Here is a 20,665-nt window from a genome sequence, read left to right as displayed (position 1 = left end):
AGAACTGGATTTTGCAGGTAGTAGAAATAGACCTGCTTTCTGGCTCAATCTTCTGGGATTCTCAGGCCTGACACTTCAACAAGAAACCCTGTGAAATGGCAGGCCTCGTCTGTTCAACACAAGCATTCATGAACATGACTGGCAATAGGCTACATCACAGGTGACTTTCTCTACTAACACCATGATTTAGGGTGGGGACGGGTAGAGTGTGGTTATGGGAATGTGTGTGGCAGATGACAGAGTTGGGAGAGGGAAGGAGACCTTGTTGCCTTAAAAAATGGTTTCTTTGTGACTTTACCTGCTTTTATGACTGTGACAAGTCTCCTAAAAATGACTTCAGGAATGATACTTCAGGTCATCTCCTTCGTAGTGGGTTATTATTATTATTTTTTTTTAAGATTCTTCGAGGATAGTTTCTGCTCTCTTCACAGTATGAGCCCTGGGCAATAGGCCAAAGTTGTTTTAAATCTCAGTTGCAAGTTCTGGCTCTTTTCATGTGAATATGGGCCAAAAGGAAGTCTAATAACTTATCAAGTTGAGGCACCTCAGGGAGGTCCAGAAGCAGGAATGTTTCAGAAGAGATCTAGGGAGCGAGGTTATTAACTCTTGATCTGACTGGAGCCCTTTCTGAGCTACTATTTGTATTTGGTTAATTGAGTATTTGAAGAAAAAAAAATAGACAATTAGCCTGAGAATCCTGAGACCTAGGTTTGTTATTGGGTCGGGGGAGGGGAGGACTTTTAAATTAATTGTGCCATTGACCAATATCAATGATCACTCTTGCCTCAGTTGTCTCCTCTGTAAAGTAGAGATCACCTGTGTCTGATGAACCTCATTAATATCTTTGGGGTGGAAGTTCTGTGAAATAAATTCATCTCAGCAAATTATTTACCCAGCATCTCTATGGACTATAGTCACAGCTGCAAGGAGTTCATGAAATTTTTAGGACACAATTTCTAGCTTCCAGGAGGTCAAAACATTATCAACAAAGCAGAAGATGCGGGATTCCTTAGATGTTGATGTAGTGGAGACCGTGGTGTGCAGTTCACGTTTCTACCCTATCTTCCATCCTTTCCAGGGAGAAGGACTCATTCCCCCTGGAGTGCTGACAGCTGACAGTTCACAGCTAAATCCTCGTTACCTTCCAGGGGTGTTGGTCCTTGCCCTAGGTCCTCTTGGCCAATGGCTGGTAGAGGGAGAAATGTAAAAGCCCTGGTCCTCTTGGAATAATTCAGAACAATTTCGAAGGGCCATCACAGCTGCAGAGTGCCCTGTGTGGTTGGCAATGGCCCTTGTAGAGAGAGCCTGGAAGCCCCTTTCCCTTTGCACAATCCCACTTCCTTCACTCCCCCAGATCTGTTGATCCCCAGAGAACTCCCCAATAAAATTCTTTCTCACAGGGCTTGCTGCAGCAGTACATATAATAAAATTGGAAGGATACAGGGAAGATTAACATGGCCTCCATGCAAAGGATGATGTGCAAATTAATGAAGCGTTCCATATTTCTCAACCAGTGAAATCTAAATTATGGGAAAAAAAATTCCTTGATGCTAATCTTCAGAGTCTACTTCTTGGAGAACTGGAGTTGCGGTAACTAATCAGGGGGAAAATAAAGTGTTATGGGAATTCACAGAGGGAAGAAAGCAAATCCTATCTTGGGAACATGAGACAGGAAATACTGCCTGCGGAAGATGGTACTTGGGCTGCAGTTTGATAGATGTGTGGAGTTTTCCCTGGAAGGGATGATGGAAGAGGAAGTAGGGAAAGAACTAGACCTTACTGTCTTGAGAAAGAACCAAATAAGCACAGACTCAGAGACCAGAAGGTGAGATGTGTAAGTTCGAAAGGTAAGGTTCGGAGAGGCTGGTTCTCTTCTCCTGGTCACAGGCCAGTGCAAGACCAGGGTGAGAAGGAGGGTGAGTGCCCATAATGAAGCGACCTAAACAAGCCTGGGAGAGGAGCACTGGATCAGAGGAAAGGGAAATGCATGGAGGTTTATTTAGTGGAGGAGCTATACAAATAGGCTGTGCTTTCCAAGAATGAGCCAGGAGCTAAAATAAGGGAATGCTAATGTGGAAGATACTCTAATCTTGGTTCACATGAATAGTAGAAAGCTTCCAATGAAATGAAGTGAGGAAAAATATCAAAGCAGGTTGAAAAAAGTAATACTAGTACCTGGAATATGCCTATTTTTTGTTGTTGTTGTTGTTTTGTTTTAACGTAATAATTATTCAGGCCAGCTAGCTTAGGATGCCTAGAAAGGGAGGGGGAGAGAGAGAGAGATTTTTCTCTGTCTCTCTCTCTCTCTTTTTTTTTTTTTATCCTCACCCGAGGATATTTTTCCATTTTTTGTACAGATAGAGTGGGAGGGAGAGAGAGGAAGGGAGAGAGAGAGAGAAACATCGACGTGAAGGGACACATCGAGTGGCTGCCACCCGCACGACCATCCAGGGCCGGGGACAAACTGCAACCTAAGCACGTGCCCTTAGCAGGAACTGAACCCGGGTCTCTCCGGACCGCAGGCCGACGCTCTAACCGCTGAGCCAAACTGGCCAGGGCTGTCTCTCTCTCTCTCTCTCTCTTTTAATTATTACTTCTACTTCATGACCAGTCACTTATGGGTCCACAGCTCTCCAGCTCTGTTGCCTTGAAAAGGAGCCAGCAAATTGAATGCTCTGAAATTCTAACTTACAACATAAACTTAATCAAGGATGCCTGGCTCAGATCATGTCTTGGGATTGAAACCCATCACTGCCACTCACTGGCATTTAGACAAATTATTTCTCTGGTGCTCCTATTCTTTATTTGTAGACGTGAATGGATTGTGATGAATGTTTAAGAGAACATCCTATGAAGTGCTTTGTGGCGCCTGGTGCATAGAAACACCCTGTACAAGTAACTGGATATTATCTCTACCACTAATGGTCTGAACCAGGGATTTTCAACCCGGGTGCCAGAGCACGGCGGTATGCAGCAAGAATTTTCAAAACATGCGATACCTGACTCTTTAGTCAGGGGCACAGACCTCTTATCCCTTAGATTGTCAAATGAGAAATGACAACAGCCAACACAATAGCCATCCAGTGTGATTGAATCAAAATTATACCTATTTTTTTTGTCAGATCAGCAAAACATATATATGTTTGGTGTGCCCCAGAATGTTAGTAATTAGTTTATGTCCCAGGAGATGAAAAGGTTTAAAATCGCTGGTCTAGACCTTGTATGAATAGTCTCACACCTATGAGCCGCTCATTCTTCAGCTGAAAAGCAAGCTGCTGGCTGTTGTTATTTATTACCTTCTACACTGTTGATGCTAGGTTTCAAGTATGATTTTCTTTAAAACGAAATTAAAATAAAAACACAAGTTTGTTAATCCCAACTCAACAAGACTGATGTACTTGGTGAATTCACTTCCCAGAGACAGGTGAGGGACTTGGAAGGGGGACATGGTGTCATTGACTCTAGTCCCTGAGAGAGCCGGCACCTGTTTAGAAACTATCTGGTTCACAGCACGTCGTTCTGAGATTCTTTGGGTGCTGGATCTGACAAATGTTGTTTTTCTATTCCAACTACTCATCAGATGTTTGCATCCTTTGCTGCTCGGTTTTGAGCCAGAGCCAAGGGCCCTCAAAGAGTCTTAGCATCTAGGTCTTTTCTGTGAACAGTGCGTGGCCAGGCACTGGCTCGAACCTAATCCACAAACAGACTCCTGTTCCTCTGGTAGGCTTCCCATATCCTCGCCAGGTGTCAGAAAAACTTTGTGGGCACACACTAGGTCAACACATCAGCACGGCTTGGGTTGTAGCAGGGTCCCTACAGATGGCAGTCAATAGCCGAACTTGCTATGGCTGAACAATAACACAGTCCCTTTCTCAGTTGCCCACCTTGATCTCTCCTGGCTCATCCAAAACAGACTTGTACAGTGTTCTTCCCATTGAAAAAGGAATCTGGAAGCAGCCCATTTCCCAGATCTCCTCACTCCCTGCTTTAGGTATGGGGATCTAGAAACAGGGGAATGCGATGACCTGGTATCTCTAATCTGCTCTAGGCAAGGGTTTCAACCACGTGTGGTGGGGTTCTGGATTCAAGGTCAGTGCATGGATTTCTGTTTTAGGTCTTTTGTGCTGCTCTCTTTTCTTTCATATGCGTCACAGTTTCTACTCAGTGGGGAAAGATTGCTTGGAACATGTACCCCTTGCTAATCTCTAAGGGAACATTAGGGAAAGACTTATATTAAGTGGCTGCCCAGATTTTGGTCTTCTCTCTCCTACTCCTTCTGGTCACTACTGCAGAAAGAGCAGTTACAAATGAGAACATTGTATGCTCCCGAATCAGAAGGCTTGATTGAGCTCTTGTCTGGCTCTATCTGCAAGAGCTGTATGACTTCGACAAGTCAGCCTTAGCTTTGGTTCGCTCCTCTGGAAAAATGGGAGTCACGGCATGCTGTGGTGGGCTTTGGGTGAGATTACACAAGTGTTCTGTGGATTTCAAAAATGTAAGTGCCTAGTGAAGTGGAATCATGATTTCCCAATTTGACATCAGACTGCCCTGACCAAACCTCACATAGCTTTCAGGCATCCATCCACAGATATCTTTCCAACTCTGCTATATGTAGAGGAAAAAAATACGAAGCATCTTTCATGGCTCTTTGACTGCCATCCTTTATAGGACTTTCTGGCAAATACACAATGGTTTATCCGGTGAAGTAATTATGTTTTAGTCAATGGCCAGGGCCCAAAACAAATATCTTTACTGCATTTATGAGATAAATTCTTGTAAAAGGCTAAGGTTGATGCCATGAGGGATGTCTTTCTATTCAGAGGGAAAAGAAAGAACTTTCAGAGGGCTCCTGATTCTGATTATCGTCCAGATACCACACTGAGGGCTACTTAACCCCTTACAGAATAAGCTTACCCCAGCTTTAAGAGATCAGCCTGGAAGTAACAGAAGCAGGGAAGATGTGTGTATCTCTATAATTTGTCTGTTTTATCACAGCTTGTCTTCTGTTCTTGTGGACCAGTTATTGTAACCGAACCCTTTGTTTTTCTTAGGGCAGCACCGAAAGGGATGGTAACTATAGAAAGTAAAAGCCAAGGAGCTGTGAGCATACGCACCTTTACTTTCATCTCCAGCATGTCGTCTTCTGTCTGGATCTACCCCTACTTCACAGGTCCTGGTCATCTTCCACATGGCGGAACCTAGTTCCCCAGGACAAGGGAACACATTCCTGGACATTTAAATGCCTCAGTGTTTCCCAGTTTCCCTGCCTGTGGTCCATAAATAGCTTGGCATCTCAAAGCCAGTTTCCTATTTGAGGACTCTACCTATATCCAGAACGTTGATGGCTAAAATGACTTCCCTTGTCAGGAGAGTGAGTCCCCTGTCCCGTCAAAGTAGTATGGCCTCCATAGTATGGATATTTATGAACATAAGCAATAACATCGCGTTAATCCCATTTATTCCGAGCAATGCGCTCATAGAACAAGTCATGGGTGGCTCTTAGACAAAGAGGCATCTGGGAGTCCGTGAGAGGGGAATCCAGCAAAGCTGACTTAATCAAGTTCGTCTCTTACATATTATAATGCTTTTAAGTATTCAGATACTTTTATTTCTGTGGACGGTGGGAACCCTGCCACATGGCCAGTTAGGTCTTGTAACCCCATTTTATACAATGATGAATGATGTGAGGTTCATAGAGCTTGGGTGCCGTCCCCTAGCCAGTGTTCACAGAGCCTTGGGTCACTGGATTCTAGACCCTTAAACCACACCTTGATTCCTAGACCCACTTATTCCTACAGATACACAGCAGACTCTGTAGCTCTTTGGAGCATCTTGTCACCTCAGGCCTCTAGGACATGACCACTAGCTAACATATTGAAGAAAGTTCTGTATCTGATTGGCTTTATGATTTTCCTCTTTGGGAAGGACTGAAGGTATCTTAATTCTCTCAGAATAAATGCATAAATAAATGGATAGATGCATAGATAGCTAGATAAATAGAACAGATGTTTCATAATGTATAGCAGCCAGATGTTTTGGAAAGCATGAGACATGGTACAGTAAGGAGTTTTTGCTTCATTTTTCCAATATTTCACCTGCCTCCCCGATCAGACTGTTACCCCTGCCCCTTGGTTCAGCACCGTAACTGGGCTTCATGAATCCACTGGATGGAGTCTAATTTGCAGCCTCAGGCTGAGCTCTATTCCTGCTGTGTGCTCTTCTTCTTTGGAGTTGGGTGAACAGTCGTACTAGGGAACATGGCATCTGAGTGGTCAATGAAGGATGGAATGACATGAACTGAACATGTGAAGGAATCAGACCTCCGTGAGGTATAAACCCTGTGTGAACGATGTGAAGCAGGAGATGGGAGGGAGCCAGGCAGACCAATTTCTCCTGCCCCTTCCTTCTGTGAGCCACTCGGGCAGGCTGTTTGCTGTGTCGCCCCTCCAGGGAAAGCACTGTGTGCTGGAAAACAATCTTCTTAGAATCCACTGGTTTCTCTTTGAGACTCGGAATAAAGAAGTGGTCAGCAGAGTAACTCAGTGAATTACTTCTCATCTTTTCCTGCTTCAGTTCTATTTTTACTTTTAATGCACATTGCCTGAGCTTGCACCCTGCCCCCAAATGTGTGGCCAGTGCTCTCACCGTGCCTTGAGCTTTGCTCTCGGAGAGCCAAGGTTAAGAGCATGTCTGAGTGACTCCTATTCCATGGTAGCTGGTGCAGTAACGGGCACATTGTACTCCTTGATAAATTCAGAAATATTAAATTAAATTGATTCTTTGAAGTAAAATAAGTCACCTATCAACGGGGGTGTTGGCATTTGCAATTTGTGTCTTAATGTGAGATGAAAGGTTAGCATTAGTAACAGGAGAGGAAGTATCAGGAGGCAAGTTCCTTTTCCTGAACTTTGAAATCACAGTCCTCAGATCAGATTTTTTTCAAGTAACCACTGCTGAGGATCATTCTGAATAGACTCGAATAGTGAGGGGTTTATTTCCTCAGTCCCTCTCTAGGAAAAACAGACTCAGCCATATATCTGACTCTCCTATAAAAGTCCCTCAGAAAAATCTCTTTTCCCTAAGCCAGCCCTGAAAAGTCTCCCAGTCACCTTGATTTATTGTGATCTAATTCAGATTCCAGAGTCTTCTCTAAAAAATGTTTTATATAGTTCTATATGTAGATATAGATATGTAGGTACACATACACACACACACAAACACACCTTCATGTAAAATCTGTACTCTCTCTTACGTGCAAGTCAATTTTCCCATCTAATTAAGGGGCAGAGTGATAGAGAGCTTGAGGCTGTGTTATACTCTACGCAATACAAAGGGAGTATATGAGAAAGAATCTGACAGATAGGCACGACCAGGTGGAGACTTGTTATCTCATTTTAAATTTCCTTCTCTAATATCGAGCAGTATGGGTGGCTTGCCAAAACAGGAAAGGAGCTATGTCATATTTCCTCTTAAGTGAGATCTTTATCATAAAAAGTGATATGCTGAGGTCTATAATCAGAGTGGAATATGCAATAATGTTGTAAACATATTACTGTAAAGATTCTACATTTATAATAATAAAATCATTTATTATTATTATTTATAATAAGGACTGTCATGGCTGCCATGAGTCCTTTTGTCCTCATACAATTTGATAATCCCTTTTCAAGGTATTTGGCCTTCTTGAATCACTAGGGACATCTAGAACTCAAAGACATTGCACAGCCATGACTTGTTACTGACTAGCTAGGGCCATCCTTATTCATTTTGGTTAATCTATTCAGCAATCTGTAAGGTCCCTATCAGCTTTAGAACTCTTGAGCTCTATCTGTGATTTATTTAATGTCCATAATGAGACCTGCTATCTTGGTTCACAAGACTTTTGCAGTCAAAATATCACTTCAATCTCAAGTTTACTTACAGGTGTTACAGCTCACTAAAATGATATTTTGGCTGGTTGTCCACAGACCGGCCATGTTGACATCCTCTGGGAGCTTGTTAGATATGCAGAATCTCAGTACTTAACCCAGATCTACTAAATGAGGGTCTGCATTTTACCAAGAACCCCAACTAAGTTAGACATTAAAACTTGGACTAGAGAGCTGGGGAGTTCTTCCAAAACTAATGTTAAGGTTCACTGCAGGGCATCCCCTTCTAAGCAATAAGGTTAACTCATAGGTGCCAAACTGAATGCTCAGATTACATGAGCTACTTTACAGTAAGGAGGTTGGAGATTCCCAGATGCAATTGCCAAGGAATACATTGTTTCCACTGCTGCCAATGACTCAGATGATCCCTTCTTCCATAGTTTATTTCATAACCCTTTTGAATTTAGACCTCACATGTATGCTCAGTGTTATAATTCTAGTATTCATTTGGCTCATCAAAAGTGTCACCTTTTTTTTTTTTTTTTTTTTAATCATATAAGGGTTTTCACACCCAATATCATCTTAACCTGAAGCTTTTCTTTCAACATTTTATTTAGCTGCTTTTTTAAAAAAAAATTCTTTAGGACTCACATATACATCAGTTTCTCAGGGCATCTCTTCCTCTCCTCCAAGCTCAGGTACCCTGGAATATCCTATCCTGTATATTTTTCTTTTCAGTCTTAGGAGGTACCATAATTAAACTTATTTATATATATATATATATTAGTTGAGGGCTTTTAGCATTACCTATCCATATGAACTTTAATTTTTGTCAATGAAATCAGAAGTACTTATCTCCTGGGGTTATAGGGAGACATAACTGAAGAACTAGATTTAGAATAGTATTGGAAACACAACCAGGCCATGCTGAACACACTCAAAAATGTTTTTCTCTGAACCTGTACTGACCGGATCCTTCTCTTTTTAGAGCTTTGGTTTAAACATGATCTCTTCAGAGAATGGGTGCCTTGGCTGGAAACAGAAAGTGAGAAAATTTTCTCTAAGAATAGGAAGAAATTAGCCACCCTACCCACCGCTCAGACCCTGCGTGGGGAAAGAAAGTATCGGGAGGAAGAGGTGTCGGTACCGCTTCCGGACAGAAAAGACCCAGGGGAGGCAATGATTGTGCAGGTGACTCGGCCACTAGGAAATCAAGTGAAAGGTCACTTTGCCCCAAACATGGCACAGAAATAACAGAGAAAACTCTAGATCCTGCAAGAGCCAGGAGGCTCAGACAAGGGTGATCCTAGGGCCACGCAGATCAGGGCCGAGGACCATAGTGGTGTCACCACAGTGACTCACGATCAGCGGCATTACCCCAGAGACAGAAAATCTTCAGAAAGACTGAGGTGATTTTCCTCCAGGAGAATGGGGACTTAGAAACAAATATTAAGCTATTGAAAATGAAGTTATATTTCTCAGACACCTCCAGACTGAGCAAATAAGGCCTGTGGAACACTTTTATTACCTTTGTTTCCCAGTGGAGTTTAAGTGTTACAATAGCTGGGACAAGTTAGCCTGACACATCTCTCATAAATTAATCAATAAAAATATTTAGATGAATGACTAGGGCAGTTATGGAAGTTCTTATTCCATAGTAAGCACTTACGTTAACTCACATTGTACTGTCCAGGTAGAAGAAAGAACTTAGAATTAGCTGTCAGTCTTATACTTGAGAATTTAGTGTATATACCTGTGCGGGAGGAAAAAAATAAAAATATTTATTGAAAAGGTCTAAATTCAAACATATTTTAATCAAACTAATTTCTTTCCTGACAATGAATCTAAAATTTGGGGTGCCGCTTTGTCGTCAAGACCTACGTTGAAATAGTTCTGTAAGTTTTATCTGGGCTCACACACTGGCAATGAAAACATGGCTGGGAAGTAGTTAGACAGAATTAAGGTTGTTTCCTTCCACAGTGGTAAACGAGGTCAGTGTCTAGTAAGATATCATGTTCAGTTTTATTTAGTCAACCTGGTCAAGGGCTTCCAATTTTATCTGAAAATACCAGGGGTTTTAGGGGCTTTGCTGCCCCTCCTCCAGCAATAAATCGGCATAATCAATCAGAAGGACTTATACTGACTGACCAATAGGAAAAGTGGGATTGTTCCTTCCAGAAACAGTGCTAAAACAGCACATAAATATTTAAATAAAAACAACAACAACAAAGAGACTTTGAAATCGTTAACTCAATTCCCTCATTTGGTGGACGAGGAAGCTGAGGCACAGCGAGTGATTCTAACGTGGAGCTAAGGTTAGAATACACATGTCCTAAATTTCAATCCGAAGATTTCTCTGCAATACTACTTCTCACTTCATAACAAAAAGACAATATTTAGAAGATTATCTGTATATTTTATGAGGATTGCAAATATCTCTGTGCATTAACTGTTTGGTGGGAGGTTTGGTGGTTAAGAGCAAGCCTGGGCCAAGAGCCACATTGCATGGCTGAATAGAAACCTAAAAGTATCATAATAATTGCACCATTTCTAAGATAGACAAATCACTTAAGTGTCTTCAAAAATCAGAGCAATTGATTGCATCTGATGTAGTTCTGGCTACAAAAAGAAATGTATCCCTATGTAGAATTAAAAAGAAAATCAATTTTCTCTCTCTCTCTCTTTCTCTCAATAAAGTATTTCTCCACACCCAAGGTGAGGGAACTCACAGAGCTTGATGGGTATAATGTCAGACTACGATCAGTCAACAAAGAGAGGACACTACCATTCCTGACCTTTCAGGAATTATGCCGCATGTGAGTTCAAGTTGGTGGAAAGAGCTTGATATTTAAGACAATAGGCAGTGCTTCTTAATTTAGACTTGAGGAGTATTTAGAATAATTTCTAATTCATTATGTTAATATCTTACCAAGAAAGTTCAGACAGGAAAGTGAAGGCCAGAGCAACTTTTAAGAAGGATTGAAACTTGAAGATTGAGTTGAAGTTGGTTCCCGTGGTATAAATACCACCTACATGATAGAGGAACACAGTTCAACAGGCCAGAAACGACCCCCCTGAAGTGCCATTTAAAGGAATTAAAATGGACATAAAAAATCTGAAACATGTGGGAAAATACTGAGAAATTAAACAACATTAAAATAAAAGACACAAACTCTTAATCATGAAACGATACCTCAAAGAGAATGACAAGCTGCATAAAGGAAGATCTTTTTAACACACTTTAGATCTAGAATATATAAAGAATCCCTATTTATAAAAGAGACAGAAACAAAAATATTATAAAGAGAGAAAAGACACAGATGGGCATTTCTCAGAAGTAGAAACACAAATGGTCATAAACATATGGAATGTCGCTCCATTGCATTACAGGAGAAATACAAATGGAATTGCTAATCCGGTGTTTTGCACAGACTGGTTTGGTAAAATCATGCAGCTGGATTATGTAAAATGTTGATGAGAATGTGCCACAGTGTGAACTTTTATCCACTGCTAGTGGAAGTATAAAACGGTACAAATCCTTTTGCAGGGGGGATTGAATTATCTAGTAAATTTCAATGCGTTCATGTTCGGACACTCGGCAGTTTCTCTCTTTGGAGCATATCGTGCATAAATGTGCCTAGGTGCTCGGGTCCTAGAGGCAGCACCAGGAGAGTCCCAGCAACGGTGCCAGTGAGTAACATTTTGGGAAAGACCCTGAAGGCTCAGTCCAGCAACTGAGTGAATAAACTCTGGAGTATTCATGAGATGAAATAGTAACCAGAGGAAACAAGAATACTTCCACTATCAACGGGGATGAATCTCAACTGTATAATCATGGATAAAATAAGCAGATGTAATTATCCTAGCTACTTTAAAAGGTGAAAATATTATCCTGAACTACATAATTTATTAAATACAAATGCATACTTAGGAGGTACAACTAGAGAGAAGTAAGGAATTGGTTGAAACAAAATCAGGATTAGGGCTTGCCCCTGCAGGGAGGAGAAGAGATGGGTCGAGATCACTTGATGGCTACAACTATTGGTTGGGTAGGGGCTACCAGGTGTGTGTTTGTGTTTTGTTTTATTTTTTAAAATCATTACTTAACTGTTCAAATGTGTTTCATATAATTTTTAACGTTTGCTATATTTTAATATAAAATATCAAAAATTCAGTAAGCTGTAGATGAGAAAGGATAATATAACAGCAGACTGGGAAAATAAGATTGAACAAATATATGTATCTCCTGCTGGATGATTAAACATCATTCTGCTAAGTCAATTGTATTTGCTGTCTCTTGAGGAAGTCTTTTTGGTTCTGTCATTCCACCGCACTCGGTGCATTCCAGGTTCGAGACATTAATGCTTAACGAGAAACCCCCTGGAAGAATCAGGCTCCCCTCTCTGTTTCTCAATAGTTCATCATGATTCATTTCACTGGTGACAACATATGTATTTTATCTTTATTATACCAGGCAGAAATAATTAGGGCTGAAATAGCATTCCATAGGAGATCGTTTTGCCGACTCTGATCATCACAATCTTGATTGTACCTGTTAGAAAGATAGGTTTGAATCTGTACACCAATGCTAATTTGCCATATTTTATTTGTCGGTTTATTTCCCTTATATGAACTGGGTTCCTCATTTGTAAGTGGGAATAGTAGTAATTCGAAACTCTCAGTGCTATTGTGAGAATGTGTAGTAGAAAACAACACAGTACATTATCCAGCAAACCTAAATGACAGCTTCGAAAGAAATTGTCAGACGTTTCAACTATCCTGCATATATAGAGAATATTTCAGGAAGAGATTTTTTTACTTTAGACTGATTGAACTTCACACTAGAGACTGAGGATTTTACAGTTTACTGATAGGGTTAAATGTGTGTAGTCACAAAACAAAGGATAAATAACATATAGAAGTAACAGTTTCCAATAGCTCAGCACTAAGAACTGAAACCCTGTTGTCTTCTCTATGCACATCCTGCTACTTTTGTTTAGAATGTTTTTGTATTGCATTAGCTATTTTCATGTATGAGAGCACATGCTAAAGGATTACAGAAAAATACTCAATCCCTTAATTTGCAATCATTCAAAGTTCAGTTCTCATTCTCTGTCTTTAGTCACTCTGGGCTCTTTGTTTAGAATTCATAAAGTCGCTTATTGTCAGGGAAGTTCACTGAGGTATGCCTGCTGCACAGTGCGCTCTCCCTCCTTCTGCATTATATCCTCATCTCTTTTTTTTCCTTTATGGATTTTAGAGAGAGAGATGGAAACATCAACGAGAGAGAACATCAATTGGCCGCCTCCTGCATGCCCCCACTGGGGATCAGGCCCATAACCTGGGCATGTGCCCTGACCGGGAATCAAACCGGCGACCTCTTGGTGCATGGGTCGACGCTCACCCACTGAGCCACACCGGCTGGACACATCCTCATCTCTTACCACTGACCTCTGTGTTCTGCTTCCGAGCCAAGATGGCCAGTTAAGGTTTATCTCTGTACCTTTTGGCAGGAAGAAAATCTAAAAAATACATCTCTTACAGAGATGACTGAACTCAGTCAGTATACCCTTCGAAAACTGAGGATTTTACTCTTTAAATAATTCATGTAATTATGGTGGAAGGAAAACAAGTCCAATTTAGAATGATTCAAGTATTTTTTTTTATTAAAGAGAAAATGTAAAATGGGATTGATGTCCGAGACATTCACCAGCGTATCTCCCATATCTCGAATGGTGTTCGACGTGTGGTCTTTTAAAAGGCCACTACTCCATGACAGTTTTTCAATGAATTCATGTGTTATTGAATTAATAGGACAGAAAAGGAAACATTTTGTTCTAAGCCTTGACGAGACCTTGAAAGCCCTGATTGTTGAGAATGTGTATAGGAATTTTTGTGAAGATATTAAAAAATAACTTTTTTATTTTAGGATAGTTTTCAATTTACAGAAAAGTTGCAAACATAAAACAGAATTCACATAAATCCTACACCCAGCATTTCCTATTGTTAACATTATACATTATTATAGTATATTTGTCATAACTAATGAACCAATATTGATATTGATACATTATAATTCATGAGACACCTAATTTGGATTTTCTTAGTTTTTAGCTATGTTCCAAGATCCTTCCAAATGGCTCTTCCTGCGAAGTTACACAGATTACTTTGATGTTTATTTCATTGAACAATGCAAGTTCTAACAGCCATACCTTATGTCAGGAAAACATCGCAATTTTACAAAGCTTAAAGGAGACTAAAAAAATACAAATATTTTGATCAATGGTACTAAATAAATACTATAGTTAATAGTAATTCACATGTGTACTGCATTATTATAGTTCACAAAAATGTTCAAGAATGTTTATCATCTGCAAATTAAAATGACTATGAAGTATCACCTCACACCTGTCAGAATGGCCACCATCAACAAATCATCAGACAACAAGTGTTGGTGAGGGTGTGGAGAAAAGGGGACTCTAGTACACTGCTGGTGGGAATGCAGACTGGTGCAGCCACTATGGAAAATAGTATGGTGTTGCCTCAAAAAATTAGACCTAGTGATCCCGCTTCTAGGAATATACCCTAAGAAGCCTGAAACACCAATCAGAAAGAATATATGTACCCCTATGTTCATAGTAGCACTATTTATAATAGCTAAGATCTGGAAACAGCCCAAGTGTCCATCAGGAGATGAATGGATAAAAAAGCAGTGGTACATATACACAATGGAGTACTATGCAGCGGTAAGGAAGAAAGATCTCGTACCCTTTGAGATGACATGGAGGGACTTGGAGAGTATTATGCTGAGCGAAATAAGTCAATCAAAGAAAGACAAATACCATATGATCTCACGTATTTGTGGAATATAATGAACAAAATAAGCTGATGAACAAAATAGACCCAGAGACATGGAAACCTCAGAGGGAGAGGGGGTGGGATGGCAGGAAGCAATAAACCAAAGAATGTATGTGCATAACCACTGGACATGGACAAAAATACTGGGGGGGGGGGACGGGAACCGGGAGAAGGGTGTCAATGGGGGGGGGGAGCGAGAGGAGATCTGTCAAAAATTAATTAATTAATTTTTTAAAAAGAATGTTTATCATCTTTTATTGTAAGGTCAGAAATAAAGGTAGCAGGGACTTTGGAGCAGAAGAACCCAAGGATAAATAGCTTGTCCAGAGTTGTACAGCTAGCAAATAGCCAACCAAAATTCAAACCCAAAATTTTTGACAATATTCTGATAAAAAAGATTCTTCCCAGTAAACCACAAATGTCTCCTGTATTCATTTGCTACTTTTTCTTCTAAGTGACCTAGCCAGAGGACATCAAATCCTGGGGTAACTTTTCTGTAAAGAGGCAAGTAGTAAATGTTTGAGGTTGGCTTCTGTTATGACCCCGATCCTGCTACTGCAGAGCAAACTCCCTAGTGGATGAATGTGTTACAATAAAACTTTATTTACCAAAGTAGAGGGTGGTCTGGATTCAGAGCACGGATCATAGGTTGCCAACTGCAGGCCTAGAAACGGAAGGAATCCACATAATGAACTGTGATATACTGATACATGTAGTCTGTGATATATACAACTCATAATTCATTGCTTTGATTCTCCTAGTAGTCTTTAAAAAATCTCTTGGTTAATGCTTCTTTAATCCTTATGACTGATCATAAAAAAATAACCTCTATTCTTTGTTAATCTCCTGTTCACATCATTCTATAACTCATGGTGAATTATGATACTCTGTAGCCTAACAGGATTACTTTCCTGACTTTTAAGGAAAGTATATGCAGAATAAAGTATTTTGAGGTGGCACTTGGGGAAACCAGGAAGTTGAAGAAGACAGATATAGGGCCAGGACAGTTGAAACTAGAAAGTTTGCTGAAGTTTGCAAAAAAGTTCCAAATGTTCTTTTGTTTAGTTATTTTTTTTTTGTAAATTTTAAAAAAGATATAGAGAGAAATCCTGTGTGGTCTTTATTACACATAACATATCAGCTAACGACAGGAGATGCCAAAAAGTGTGCCACTGGGAATTTTTGAAAGGCTTTCAGGCTACATTTATATAAATTACTTTCCTCTCTTATGTAATCACAATAAAGGAGTTGGATTGAAACTTGAAAATATTTTTCATCGTGGAAATATATTTATATATGTTTTGCGAATAACAGCATGCTTATATGTAAATAATACATATGTTTATATATTTTTATGTATATGAACATACACATATCTAGACATAAAGCAAAGTTAGGAGTTTAAAAGGAAACCAGGTTGGTAGGATGCAAAAGCTAAGGAGATTTCCCATGTGTGTGGGGTGTACCTAACACGACAAAATATTTTTATAATGATTAATGAACAGGAGAATATTCTCTTTTTAAAGTGTTTCCTTGGCTCAGGGCTGCATTTAGGGTCCTCGTATATTCTGATACATATTCAAAGACTGAATGAAATCTCTGTAAGGCTGGGTCTTAAATCCAGCTACCAGACTTGGTGGGTTAAGACTGGCCTCAAGTTCTTTGCAGTTCCTTCCCACAAAAAGTCATTTTCCCAACCCTTGACTTGGGCTGGGCCTTATAATATGCTTTGGCCAGTCAAACACAGTGGAAATAATTTTGTACAACTTCTCACAAGGACTTGCAGTTTCTGCACTTGCATTCTGGGCACACTGAGGCCACGTGGGAAGAGAGGCCAGACCACAGTTAACACCAATCACCAGACATGTCAGCGGAGCCTTCCTAGACCATCCGACCCCAGGAAACCACCAGACGACTGCAGTCAGTCACCTGTGCGACCCCAGCTGAGCAACCACTCAGCAAACCCAACCCACTGAATGAATGGTGAGACATGACAAGTCATTTTAGGCTTAAGTTAAACATGTTGAAAAACAAAAGTATAGTTCCAGAGAGCCCATAAACAGGTTCCGTTTCTGAATTAGGAATATGTGAACGTGATTCTACATTTGTATGAGTTTGTAGGTGTGGGTATTGTGTGTGAGACAGTGGAAAGCATAGTGGGACGCAACTAATAGTTATTGAGTAGCTGATGTGTGTGAGATATGTTTATTTAAACTAGATCTTATGTGACTATTCTGATTATTGCATCAGTGTTAACCAAAAAATAAGTAAATTTTCCTCTTCATTTAGTACATGAACAGTTTAATTTACTATGTCAAGCAGAGAAGATAAAATCACGGAAACACTCAAACTAAAATATTTACCTTTCTAAAAATTTATTTTAAAAACTATTGCCAAATCCACAATAGGCAAAATTCAATGATAGATAATTTAAGGGGGGATATTTGCAACTTACATCTCAAAATTTAATGTTGATAAACTTTACTTTTTTTTTTCAAAACAATAGGTAAAATTCTGTTACTATTACTAAACTTGTAAGACATTGATATCTAAGGAAGAATGCTTAGTCAAGTAAAAAATCTCAAAGCGAAGATTGACATTATATATTTATTGATCAGAACTGTTTTGTTACTTTATTCAAATGACATTGTGTAATGTTAACTTTCAGAAACTTGAACATAACCAAAACAGAATCCTTCCATGAATCAGTCCAGAGCTAAGTGGAGGAGACAGAAAAACAAATGATCAATGTAATGTATTGTGTTAGTGCTAAGTTGTTGAGATATGTGAAAGTATGGAAGGATTTGAGAAACTTTGCAAAGAAATAATAGAGAATCCGTCTTATTGGAGGTGAAGCCAGAAATGGTCTACAGTTAGGACAAGTTAGGATTTTCCAGATGAAGGAAGTGCCAGGGGAGGTGAGGAAGTTATCTGAGGGAGAGTGGGTACCATATGCAAAGGCTAAGGAGAGAAATCGAAGCCTGTATGCAGGGAAATACAAGAGATGTGATCGGGGCAGAGCTAAAGTGGCTGGAAGTTCCATCTAAAAACTCTAGAATTACCCTGAAGAAAATTTGGGGGCAAGATGGGGAGGCAGCAGGTGTGTAAATGTTAAAAATTAGATTTTAAATAAAACTCATTCTCTGGAGGATGATTTCTAGGAACACCACGAGTGGCTGAGAGACCAGTTAGGAAGCCGGGGCAGTCGTCCAGAGAGGGAAGGTGCAGAGACATCATGACTCTTGAGTTTAGAGCTCAGTGTATCCACACTCAACTCTGAACTGTTTATTCCTTGTAGTAGCAGACACATCTAAGTTCGTACTCAAGATCCCTGGCTCGTGGTAGTCACAGCTTTATGCAATGTCCTCTCCTCGAGTGTGGGAAGGACCTGTGATTTGCTACTAATCAATAAAATATGGCAAAGGGGAGGAATCTGACATCCTTCTCATGACTACGTTAAAACATATGAGACTCTACCTTGCTAGCCAGCTGGCTCTAGAGACTGTCCTTGGTACTGTCTAGAGACTGTACTAGCATGACAAATTAAAAGGACATGTTGGGGGGATCGCATGTCAAGGAACTGTAGGCAGCCTTTAGGAACTGAGGACAGCCTCCAGTTGACAGCCAGAGAGAGGCTGAGGCCATCAGTCCTACAATAAGGAAATAAATTCTGCCTGAAACTTATGTGCGCTTGGAAATAGATTCTTCCCCAATCCTTTCTGCAACTGAGAACGCAGCTCAGGTAACACCTGATTATAGTCCTTCAGAGACCCAGATAAGCTGTGCCCAGACTCCTGACCCACAGAAACTTTGGGATAATAAATGCGTATTGTTCTAATTCTCTACGTTTGTGGTAATTTGTTATACAACAATAGCTAATGAGTGTAAGTATTTATTATAAAATTAAATGTATTTCTCTTTGTGGACAAGTGTGATCCTCCAGAACACAAAAGATTTCTGTAGCTCAGTCGGGTTTGGCTCAGTGATTAGAGTGTCGGGCAGTGGACCAAAGGGTCGTGGGTTCGATTTGGGTCAAGGGCATGTACCTGGTTTGCAAGTTTGATCCCCTGCCCTGGTAGGGGTCATGCAGGAGGCAACCAATTGATGAGTTGCTCTCACATCGGTGTTTCTCTCTCTCTCTCTCCCCCCCACCCCCTCCCACTCTATCTGAAAATAAATGGAAAAATATCCCCAGGAGAGGATTTAAAAAAAAAAAAAAAGGTTTCTGTAGCTAACTTTTTAAACTTCCCTTTGCCAACTTAATCTTTAATGGCTTACCTAACTTACCCACCCTTTGGCCCTCAGTAATATTTTGGCAGCTCAGATCCAGTTTACGGAAATTGCCCTCAGCAATATATTTAAGTACTTTTGTTTCCAGTGCCAAAAATCCTGAATTTGTGAGTGATATTTCCAGGAGTATGGCTTTGCTGTCAACCAAAATGCCTTATCTCCATTGCATTGATCTCATGCCAAGACGGTAAGGTTCTCAAAATCCCCTGAATGCTTTGATTGATTTTAATTATAGTGAAGTCTACTGACATAATGCTAACTACCATTTCCAATAGCAACAGTGTTGCCAAGCATAATCAGAAATCTCAGCATCCCACAGAGTGGCTTCCAAAGGCAAAGCTCATTGAGTGGACTTGCTTGTCAATCAACACCTTCTCATGGAGCCTCTTGTATTATAGTTGAAGGACAGTCTTCCATTCTCCAACTTTCTTCAGTCTCCTCCCTGAGTGGCCTCTTCTCAACCTCCTCCTATTTTGTCCTAGTTGGGAAGCTCTTCTGAGTTTCTGAGATTAAGAAAATTCAGCTGTAAGACCATGATGATTTAATACACCACCCCACTATCCCTGGATTAGTTTTACAATGCCCTTCTCTTGGCAGTGACCATACCTTAAATATCTCTGCAGCCCTGGTCCAAAGCACAATATCTTATACTAGTAGGCAATCTAGTGTTTCTGTAATTGTGGTCAGAGAAGAGGATATTTTGCAGAATGAGGCCATAACCTTCTCCCACATGCTGTGAGAATTCTGTGTTTTTTCAGGCACAACTAATAGGAGTTTATTTTGGTTTCATGAAAGGCACAAATCTTGAACTGAGTTCCAAGAGATGAGTGTAAAGTGGGAGTCAGCGCTCCTAAAACAACAGATTGCATTCGTGATGGGGGAGAATGGGTATGTTGAACCAGTTGGCATTGAGGGGAGGGGTTGATGGCGGAAGACAGGGACCAACTCTGCCTTATTTGCATGTAGTATTGTAAGTCCAAAGGAACAGAGATAAAGTAAGGTTATAATTGATTAGAGGGAACTTTAAATATATCAGTTAGAATTATGAGCTTTATATGAAGTACCTCTCCTTAAATTTTATGTTTTCCAGGGAGCTTTTCATCATATTCCTGTTTGATTTAAGAGTGACTTCTTTAGTCTTCCCTGGTTACATTTTTACAAGATAATGTAAATGTCAATTTGTTTGCCACTTTCCCCAAGCGAATTATAGCAACTCAAAGACAGAGATAATGCATGTCATTTTTCTGGTTAAAAAAATAAAAGCCCAGCTGGTGTGGCTCAGTGCATTGAGCAGAGTTCCATGGACTGAGAGGTCCCAGTTTGGTCCCCAGTCAGGACACATGTCCGCGTTGTGGGTTCGATCCCCAATAGGGGGCGTGCAGGAGGCAGCCGATAATGTTTCTCACATCGATATTTCTCTCTCTCTCTCAAAAAAAAAATCAATATAAAAACATATTTTAGAAATATATATTAAAAAACAGGAAGCAGGCAGATAGACAGGAAGGTAAGAAAAGAAAGATATAAGGTATCGTTAGACTTTAAAGTAAAAAAAGCCTCTATGACATGCCACATACTATCTTAGCTCTTAAGAAGGCGAAGGGATTAGCCAAAGACATTGATGTATGACCCATAGACATAGACAACAGTGT

General features: G+C 40.2%; 1 non-coding gene and 1 pseudogene across 1 annotated transcript; both read left to right on the top strand.

Moving 5' to 3' along the window:
- Window positions 1-1,403: 1,403 nt before the first annotated feature.
- Window positions 1,404-1,507, top strand: LOC118631971. The gene has a single exon (XR_004959953.1). It is a non-coding gene; the product is annotated as a U6 spliceosomal RNA (small nuclear RNA).
- A 184-nt stretch (window positions 1,508-1,691) lies between these two features.
- The window catches only part of LOC118631476, a 50,836-nt pseudogene continuing 31,862 nt past the window's right edge, over window positions 1,692-20,665 (top strand).

The sequence above is a fragment of the Molossus molossus genome, unplaced genomic scaffold (genome assembly GCF_014108415.1).
Source record: "Molossus molossus isolate mMolMol1 unplaced genomic scaffold, mMolMol1.p scaffold_m16_p_16, whole genome shotgun sequence".
NCBI classification, from domain to species: domain Eukaryota; kingdom Metazoa; phylum Chordata; class Mammalia; order Chiroptera; family Molossidae; genus Molossus; species Molossus molossus.
The sequence above is the reverse complement of the archived record's forward strand: the minus strand, read 5'-3'. Positions and strand labels throughout refer to the sequence as shown.